The sequence below is a fragment of the Tetrao urogallus genome (assembly GCF_951394365.1).
Source record: "Tetrao urogallus genome assembly, chromosome: 17".
Classification (NCBI taxonomy): domain Eukaryota; kingdom Metazoa; phylum Chordata; class Aves; order Galliformes; family Phasianidae; genus Tetrao; species Tetrao urogallus.
In genome coordinates, this window is record NC_136830.1 from 5839208 (window position 1) to 5849673 (window position 10466).

Consider the following 10466-nt stretch of genomic DNA (forward strand, 5'->3'; position numbering starts at 1 on the left):
GAGTGGCTGACAAATTATTCAACTGGAATTGCATCTAAATGACCACAGCAGAGATCCTGAGGAACACCTTTCAACTCTATTTTGGAGACAAGTACAAAGAAACATCACGTAGTCTGCAGTACCCAGCATGTTCAGTAACACACAGACAACCAGAGGATATTTGAAACAATTCCAACACTGTAATGCAAGCACAGTGCCTTGTCATCACTCATCCCACCATCAGGCAGCCTTCACAACAAGGTGTAAGGACATTCCCCTAAATACCTTCTGATTTTCACTGACTTCAAGGAAGGAATCTCCATTCAGTCAGTAACTCAGAAGAAACTCTCTTTTCTTGTATCCTTAGAAGGAGGGGGGAAAAACATACTTTGTTGTTTGGGAATCCATCCAAAATTGTATTCTTAGAGGTTTCACAGAAGTAGGCCAACATTACAGCAATGCTATGAGAAGGCTTTCATTCAAGCTTCTATGCGGCTCACAGACTTTAATTCTAGAATCCTTAGAATGTCTTTAGAATCAAGGACATTCTAAGTCACTTCACCTCATCATTCTGTAACTTGCTCTGGTTATTCAGACCCCCAAGTTCCTTGAGATCCTCAAGGACTGAAGGACGAAGACTTTGGCTATTGAGTATGAAGCACAAATATGAGAGGATGTCTAACAGTAAAAAATCATTTCTGGCCAGCAGTATGGTAAATAATTCTTTCTCAAGCTATGTTGCTATTTCTAAGCACAGTCTATTCAATTTTTTATCAAGATTCCCATTTTTAATTAACAAAGGAACAGCTAATAACTATTTAAAAGCTTAAAAAAAAAAACAACAAAAAAACACAGAAAATACAATGCAAACCCTACCACTTCTCAGTTGCCACTGTACACGTGTGACAAAAACATCACTGCTGTGGTCTATTATAAGACCAGAAAGCATGTGATCCTTCCAAGCACACATCACTCTCTACAGAATGAGCCAAGGATTAAGAAGCAGAGGAAGTTTTCACCTGGGAAAGTAAATAATTACCTCTCCTGATAAACCTGCTATCTGCACTTACTGCCTTTTTCCAAGGAAATTCCTCACTGCCTTTCTTCAAACTGCCATTTTGAGAGCAAGAAGAGTAATTTGCTCAGCTGTCAGCTCTGCCTTCTCCTGATACATCTTAACCAACTTCGTAAGTGAGTTCAGTCCACAATGACAATACTTGTGAATAGAAGAGTGAATAGTAGGGCATAAAGTTTACATTATTGGAGATCTAAAGTTTAAGCAAAAGTTTGAGAAGGAAAATATGATCTCCTGTCAGCTCCAAACCAAATGTGTACAACAAAGGGCTTCTAACTGATACAACAAGGCTGCTTCTTTTTATAGTAAGAATTTAGTTTCCATAGACTTGGGTGAAACTGTAACTGTTTCACACTCCTCGCAAACATCAGGTCAGCACTCCCTTTTTAGCTCTTTGCATTCTGAGCCTTTTAAATTAGCACCATGACTGCTATACGGCTGGCGTATAATAAACACAAGTCCAAATGCAGAACTTAGATAAACACTGCTCTGATTCAGTGCATGCTGTAGTCAAGCAGAGGTGCAGACTAAGTCAGATAGGCTAACTCTATCGACACTGAGTTTGCTTCTCCAAATTGCAGTTTTCTTTCAAAATAAGCTAAAAATATGGATAGTGAGATTATAAAGATCAGGAAAAGTGATCGGCTTTTAACGGTGTTTCTCCTAGAAACAGGAGAATGAAGATGATCCTCAACTTGAAGGAAGGTTAGTAGGCATTATTCCTGAAGCTTAAGGGTTTGTACAAAGAGTTGTCCAGGTGGAAACTGCCAAACAGGTGCTAGGGTAGAAATGCATACATCATATATGTATCTTAGATACATCTTTAAACTCTTTTAGTCTTTCTGAGGCCAGTATCCAAGACACCAGATCTATGGGTATTTCTAAGGGTCAGTGGTGCTATTCAAAGTCATGCAATTGCAACATCATGCTGCAAAAATAAACACAGACACAGAGCAGCCATACTAATGGATGTTCAGAATCATCGGGGACACTGTGCAGTGATAGAACTGGCTCCAGTTCTTCTGGTTGAGAAGAATGAAATGGTTGCTCCAGCAGAAACTGGCATCTGGCTGAGGGCAGCTGAGATTACAGCTAATGCAGTATATAATTGCCTTTCATTAAATAACAAAACACCATCCATCCGAGGCATTTCTAAACATGCCAGTCCAATAAGGATTGCAGCGCGTTACTTTTTAGATGTGCCAGCAGAGCCAGTAGTCCCTAAGGAATGCCAACAGATCAAACAAGAGCTGCATTCACACATGGTCACTATGTTCAAACATCAGAAAACTCGCATTTAACATACAGAGTTAACATCTGACCCGAATGTTTTAGAGAGAGAAAGAAAAGCAGTTCTGAAAAGCTACGCTGGCAAGACAGATAGCTATTTCTTTAGAGAGAAGCTCTGTTTTGAAATATTCACAGTCACTCCTCCAAAACAACTTCAGCAGGGCTAAAAGAATAAACGGAGGAACACTGAGGGAATTATCCAAGCTAAGTAAATAAAAGCTATCCCGGGTACTCACATTCAGAAGATGATAACAGATAGGAAATACACAGGAGCTCAGGAAAGCCACAGTAAGCATACGGACACTGCTCTTTCTTAGAGTATTTTCATGGGAGGAAAGAGATTATTTCCTACAGGACACCTCTGTGACGTTGACACAAGGCACACTAGAAAGCTGAAAAGCTCTCTTTAAAAGAAACCATAGAAATAAATTATGTAAACCTAATTCAATCTCCCTCCCTATGGACACAGATGTTTCAGGTCACATTTCTGAGGTTTTCGGCCTCAGCCAACACAGCCCCGTCCCTTCGGCACACTTCAGCACGTGCAGGAAATCTGCTCACGTGAAGTGGGTGGGAAGAGAACCCGGACACACCGTGACTTCAAACCGAGACAACCCTCCGCCCATTTCCCTGTCATTCCGCATTCCGCGCACGATGAAGGATTTCTGTCAGCACCTGAACAGTTCTGCGTTCCTCAGAATAAAATGCTCTGTGGTAAAACGGGGGGCGGTGGGGAAAGAAGTTTACCTTTCCTCCCCTGCCTGCAATTTGCCATGGTGTCACACACAGCAGCAGGTGCACTGACACAGGCCCCAGGAGCACGGCTCTGACGCTGCCACACGCGTCCCTCTGCGCTTCAAACTCGTCCTTGCACAGCAGGAGGCACAAAGCTCCTTCCTTTCCCGCATTTCTTCCCTCTCCCTACACGCTCACAGGTTGGGAGCCCAGCGACGCGAAGCAGCCCCCGAACTTCCCCAACTCCCCACCAGACGCTGCCTGCGTTCTGCCTGACTGAGCGCGGGGGGGGGGGGAGGGGGAAACTTCACTTTACAGTCATATTTTTAAGCGTGACACAATCCCAGACCAAATATTCCGCCTCGTGCTATTCCACAGGAGATACGCACAGGGACTTTTGGCTTTTTTTAACGATTATTTTTAAGGCAAGGAGGTTACAAGGAACGCAAAAGGCGGCAGGCACAGGGCAGGTGAGGCAGCGCGGCGTCGCGCCGAGGCACTGACGGCAGTGACACAGCGGGAAGCAGACGGGGCACGGCCCGCATCCCCCCACCCACAGAGCCGGGAGCCCGAGCGCCGCCGGCCCCGCGAGGGCTGCGGAGGAGCGGGGTGAGCACGGCAAGCCCCGGCACGCTGCCTGGGAACCGGCCGAACCGGCCCCCGCCGCCCGCGGCCCTGCCAGGGGAGCGCCGGGCACGTGCGGACGGGGCTCGCGGCAGCCGCAGCGGCACGGCCGCTTCACGCCGTCCCCTCGCCGCCTCGCGGACCTTCCCCCCCTCCTCCCTCGGCGCGGGCCCGAAGCGGAGGCCCTGAGGCGCGCCCCCCACCCTTCCCCTCAGGCGCGGCCGCCGCCGCCCTCTGCACGCGGGCCCCAACGGCGGCCTCACCGCTGCCTCCTCGCCTCCGCCGCCTCCGCTTCCCCTCCGCCGCCTCCTCCTGCCCCTCTGCGGCGCCGCTCCCGGCTCAGCTCGGCGGGCGGGAGGCGGGGCGGGGCGGGCGGACAACGTCTGCCGGGCTCGCGGCTCCGCGAGGCGGGGACTGCAGCAGCAGCGGGAACCGCTCCCCCTGCCGCGCTCCGGCGCTGCTTTTCCCCTCCTCTCTCGGTCCCCATCCTCTCCTCCCGCCGCCTTTGTCTCTCCCCCCGCTTTGTTCGCCCCGGGGCAGTGCCCTTCCCTTGGGGCACAGAGAGTCAATGACCGAGGGGCGTAGAAAGGGGGGGGAAGAGACACGAGCTCTCAGCTACACACGGCCCTACACGAGCAACCTCAACGTGTGCCGTTTTTCTCCATTTTCCTTTTGTCCTCAGGCCCAGAAGTGTTATAATTCCTTCTCTCTCTCCCTCTGAGGCAGCACTGTGCTTGTGGAACACCATTCTCCGTTTGGTGATGCTGAAATGGCTGAGCAGCAGCTCCACCCTATCGACAACGATTTAATAGCAGTTCTCGAGGCTGAATCAAAGAGCTCTGCTCCGCTTCCCTGCATACAGCGTTGGCTCTGCTGAATTCATCACAAAGCAAACCTGTTCCAGTCCCGTAAGTTTGGTTCTTGTGCGATCCTGTTTGAACAAAAGGGTGATGAGAAAGCAATTCCAGCACTGGAGCCCAATTGCAGTTTGTGATTCAACGTGGCATCATTCCCTGGCGTTCATCCAGCATGGTAAAGCACAGAACGGTGTGACACAGGGCCCAGAATAATAGCTTGCAACTAGACCAGCATTTAGCAACGTTTGTTGGTATTTCACTTCCTAAGTGTAAAGTGGAAGCTCTTACTGTGGCATTGAGGTGTTGAAATTGATACTCAAAACCCCCGTACAGAGGGGATTCTTCCTCTCTATAAAAATTGGTCCACTGAACTGGAAACTTCAAGATTTAAATATGAGATTGTATTTAGAAGCACAGAGCCAGCAATTTACTGCTTACAGCAAGGAACGGCCCTGCAGCCCCTCGCAAAGGGAATAAACCCTTAATACATACAACATAATTTAGTTTAAAACTTTTAAAAAAATAACTTTACAGAACACTTGTACAAAATACCTGTTGTCCTCTCAGGCTCTCAGCCCCAGTTAAGCACCTTTGCACTTGTGTTCTGGTATCACAGATTTGAGCTCTCTATATTGATGTGATGTTTTCCATCATCCTGTACTAATTTCCTTTTTGTTTCAGATAATTTAATACCAGGTAAGTAGATTTCAGGAGTGCAATGCAGTGTAATGCACAACATTTTGTTAAGCAATACTAGACAGCTGTAATTAGTATAAAGCCCGGCAACTAGAAGTCAATTTACTATCAAAGGTAGAAAACTAAGGTGCAGCTTTGTGCTGCCCTTTCAGTACTTTATTAAAATACAAGCAGTAAGTAACAACACTAAAATTATAAATGAAATACGTTTCAAACACATAAGTAGCTTTCTCCACCTCCTAGGAAAACTAAAGCTAAAAAAGTTCCTGTTCCTACAGCAGGAACTCAGAATCAAGTTGCACAGATGAAAAGTTTCTACCTATAAAGTGAACATACCACAGTCAGCGGGACATACTCAAGTACAAAGATTTTGAGTACAGGATTTTCTTCCTCTGAATGATCTCTTCAGCATTTACACTCGGCAATTCCTATACGGAAACTCAGTTCACACCTTTTTTCTCTGCAGCACTTTGACTGATGTATATCACGTAGTTTTATCCCTAAGCGAGATCTAAAAAACTGTTGCAGACTAGGAAATTGTTTTCACAGTTTAATGGATTGAAAGGCTACAAATTTTTTATTCCCAACATACTTACCGCTTTCCTTTCCTAGGATAGCAGTCACAAAAAAACCATGCAAGTCTGTGTTTTTTGTTGGTGTTCTACATAGGATAAATTTGCATTCAGTTCTACATTATTTGTTTTACCCATGTTCGGTAGAACAACAGAAAACAGTATTTTAAGAATCTTTTCTGCATGCTTATCCAAGGTACTTGAGTTGATTTGACAACAATAAGAGTCACCTTGACTATAAATGTTTCATTTTACAGATAACTTGAGAAACCATTTTCTATTAAAGAAGATACCACACACATTAAGAACAAAAGGTGAAGCAAATCAGAAAGTTTTATCCCTACTGAGTTTCTAAACAAAGGGTGCATCAACTTCTGTTCAGTTACTGGATGACAGCTAAATATTACGTTGCAAAAAGCCTTATGTCTGCTGCTAGTAGTTAAGTAAACTTTAGGAAGTGCCAATTGTCACTTACATATTAATTACCATGTTATTAAATCCATCCTGTTTGTAACCTTCAAGGACTGAGACTAATTCCTCATTTGTCCTCTTCCACCTCTTTAAATATAAATATGATTTTTGGAGCTACAATATGTTCTTAAGAAGAGCAGCAAGCTTCAGTGGCATTTAATTATCAGAAGCAATACAACTGTGTACAAAATGAGGGCACTACAGACTTCCATAGCAATTACAAATACTTGTGAGAAAAATACAGCCAAACCTTTTCATCCTCTTATTTTTTCAGCTATCCTGCCTTTCTGATGTGCAGCAAACAATTTTTCTTAGCACCTACCATGTCTTTCAGTTATCTTCTAGATTCTCAGCCACTGATCTTTAGTGACTTTTTAAGCACTGTCAATTAGATTATAAAAACATAAGTTAGAAATGTAAACCTCTTTAAGATGCTAACCACCTGACTGATGGCCACAGAATTTGGCAGAGATTTTTTGTTTCCCCTGATGTAAATTAGCATTTCTGAATACTTCTGCTGTTCCCAATCCTGTAAGCAAACATGAACATCATGCCAGCAGGAATCTGTGGGAAAATCTGAATGGTGATTGCTCACACTATACCCACCCCATTACAAATTTTATTATTCATTTTCGTAAGCTCTAATCTAGGCTATTACGCCACACCAATCACCATGGGAACCTGACTTTAAATTCCAGAAATGCTTTTGCTGTTCAGCTTCCCTCAGATCTTGTAGTGTCATCTGACTGCAGTTTCAATATGCAGAAGTAATCTGAATAGTTGTATCTGACAGAGTAAAGAAATCCAATAAATGCAAGTATTTTTAGTGCAGAGTACTTGATAAAAGCAGGGAAAGCACGGCTGAATACTATGATGAGATTGAGATCAAGATGAGCTCATTCCTTGTGAGAGAAATCACAGAGATAACTGCATGTGAAGACACAGAGCAGAGGTAGATACAGTAAGGGGTTTTATGCATTGGTTCTGCTTGATTTTCTCAGAGCATTATCCATCCTAACCACAACATCCCCAGGAAGGAGGATTTTAAAGACAGCTATGAGTACCTAGTATTTCCTGTCACCTTTATTTAAGAACAGTAACTGTGAGAGTTAAAAAGAGAAATTAGATAGATCCTGCTACAGGATGTTTGCTTTTCTGAGACCAAATATAAGCATTTAAAAAGTTCTCTTATAAAAGTTCCTATTTCTTTTCCTTAAAATAAGTTTTACCATTTGAAAGGCAAAGGAAGTAAAATGAGAAAGGGCATTCTATTTCCAACCATATTTTGCTTTACCAAGTTTGTAAAGAAATTTTTGGGCTAAAAACTTTTATTTTAATATATGGGTTATATGTTTGGTTGGTTGGTTTTGTTTTGTTTTTACAGAAAAAGGGTTTAGATTTTGGCAGCCTTAGATTTGAAACAAAACTAAACATCTACAGATATCTTTTTTAAATTGGATAGAAGAGGAAAAAAAATGGAAGAAAAGTTCTCAATATATGATACAGGTGGCCTAGGTCAGCAATAGCTCATGCTCTAAATCATAACAGGATTAAGGGATAGCCTCTAAACACTGAGATACAGACACAAGCCAAATGCCAGGCAAAGCCTGGTAACCAAACACTTTCCATTCACTAGCTCTGTGCAGCTCCCTGCTCAGCATTTCATTAGTTCCCAGCTAGCCATCTATTCAGTTGCCTGCTTTTGTCTCTGAATGACCAACTAACTCATCTCACAAATGTTGACTACATAGGAAAACATTCATACCACCCATTTATCAATTATAATGACCTAATTAGAAAAGCAGCAGCATTGGCATCAAATAACTTACCACCTTAAACGTATTTGAGTGACAGTCCTGGTGTTTGTTATCCCTAGCAGGAGGGAGAGTAGGCATCTGCTATCACTAGTTTGGGTTAGAAAAATAAAGAAGGCACAAAGCATCATAGAAAATAATTCCAAACACACGAACAGCTTGCAAAAGCCTGTTTTCCAACACTTTAAAATATAAACAAAACCAAACCACACACATCGAAACTAAAGAAACAAATGGATGAGAACTAAATTAAATGGGAACAAACTGAATTCCCAACTGTAGGAACTAGAATTCAAGTGTATATCCTGTCTGTATACTCCCAATTGTATCAGGCTGCATGTGGAGAACACAAACATTTGCTGACTTGAACAACCAGTCAGTCCAGTCACTTTGCACAAAAATTCTAATGGATATAAAGTATGTCGCCCCAAACACAGAGCATCCCTGCCCCAAGCCTCCCGAAAACATTTGCTTTAGAAACCAGGAGATAAAATCTTCCCATATCGAAAAAAACCTCTATCCCCAAGTAGTTTTCATTCAACAACTACAAGAGTCCCCAGAGCAAAGTTCCATGCCTTACAAAGTTAAGGATTTAACATATCTAAGCTAGTATTTAGAACTGCATTTAAAGCTTGGTTGCTGAAATGTCTTCACTTTATTCTTCCTCCTGATTTCTTCAACATAAATCTTGGAAGCAATGAGTTAACAACTAGTTTAGTAAGTCTGATAACTTGTAGAAACATCTAAGACTTATTATCTATTCCAATCAGTTAAGTGGAAGGGCAATTTATTATGAATTTATTGTGAACATGCAGAGCTAAGTATAGCACTAGAGAGTACTAAGTATATAATATAAAATGATTTTAATATTGTGTCTGCAAGCAAAGCGTAAGCATACAAGTATGCCAATAAAGTCTGTATGCCCTAGTAAAGAAGGAACATTTCATAAGGCCTATTTAAAAAAAAAAAAAAGATCTTCTAAGGCGTGGAGACAGAACTGCATGTTTAAGATATGAGCACCTCAACACACCCAAAGGTGTATAACTTGAAATGATTACATCACACCATCATCCGCATGCGAATGACGCACTGCACAGCATATAATAGCTTGGGTAGATGGTGATGACTAGCTTTTAACTTTATGGGAGGAAGAAGCATGGAGGAAGCACAAAATCTCTAGGTTATTTCCATTAGAGCTTTCTTTGTCAAGTGCATAGGAGCTGGAAATTCCTGGCTTGAAAGCAGTACTCTTACTTTTTCCTAGAAAAGATCAGCTAGAAAAAGCCTATTGTTTCAGTTCATATGATGAACGTTTACTTGGAGCTCTATGTTCCACATGGGAACAGATAAACTGAAGTGATCCATGCTGCAAACAGAGCCTTTTCAGCCTCTCCTAAGTCACACTGTTCACATGTAAAGACTCTTGGAAGTTTTCCATTCGAAGTTTAGAGCAATAAAAGGAAAAAAATATAAGCACTCGATCTGAAAAAAAAACTTGTGTTTTTTGTAAGCATTCAAATGCAGAGCACACTAATTCTACACATTATAAGAATCTTTGGGAAATATCTACAATCTGTAAAGCTGAAGTTGTTAAAGAACAGGTTCAGTCTCTGAAGTTATCAAATACAACCTTAGACATCCCTACCTCTAAAGTGTTTTCTTCAGTCCTTGAAAATCCTTTATTTTACTGCGCATCTCACGTGGTAGGAACACTTTTTTTCCTGCATTTAAGGACAAACAAATGCTTTACCAGCTTTAAAGAACACTGTTAAACCAAACCAGTACTCCCTCTGTCGGCCATGCAGATGCGTAGTCGTCCCACTTACCAGTCGCTACGAACAGAGGTGAGAAGAGAGGGAAAATAAGAACAGTTAGTTAGCAGAATTGCAATATTTCTAAGCTTTGGCCTTTCAAAAATGAGCAGTTCTTTAGATTATGAAAATTGAGTGTCATAAGAAGGTTAGCTGAAATAATTTTAACATCTTAATTATAAAAACATGAACCCAGTTGTTATGACTTTTCCTAAAATAATCAATTCACTTCACCCTCATTTTAATCAGCTTGTTTTTCCTAATTATCCTCAGCAGCTTATTTCAAGAAATCAGCAGTCTAATAGCTTAGAACTCCAATTAAAAAAAAATATTTATAAAAACCTCATTTATTAAACCTCTGTACATAAAAATGAACATGTATGTACAGCAAGTTTACATGAAGAAGGATGTTACAAAAGATACAGTGGTAATTAAAACTGATCCACATAAATAAAAGTTTATAAAAATACTTGAAGTGGTGAAGATAATGCTGGTAATCCCCTATCATTTTCATCCAATTTCCACGACTTTGACATGGGAAG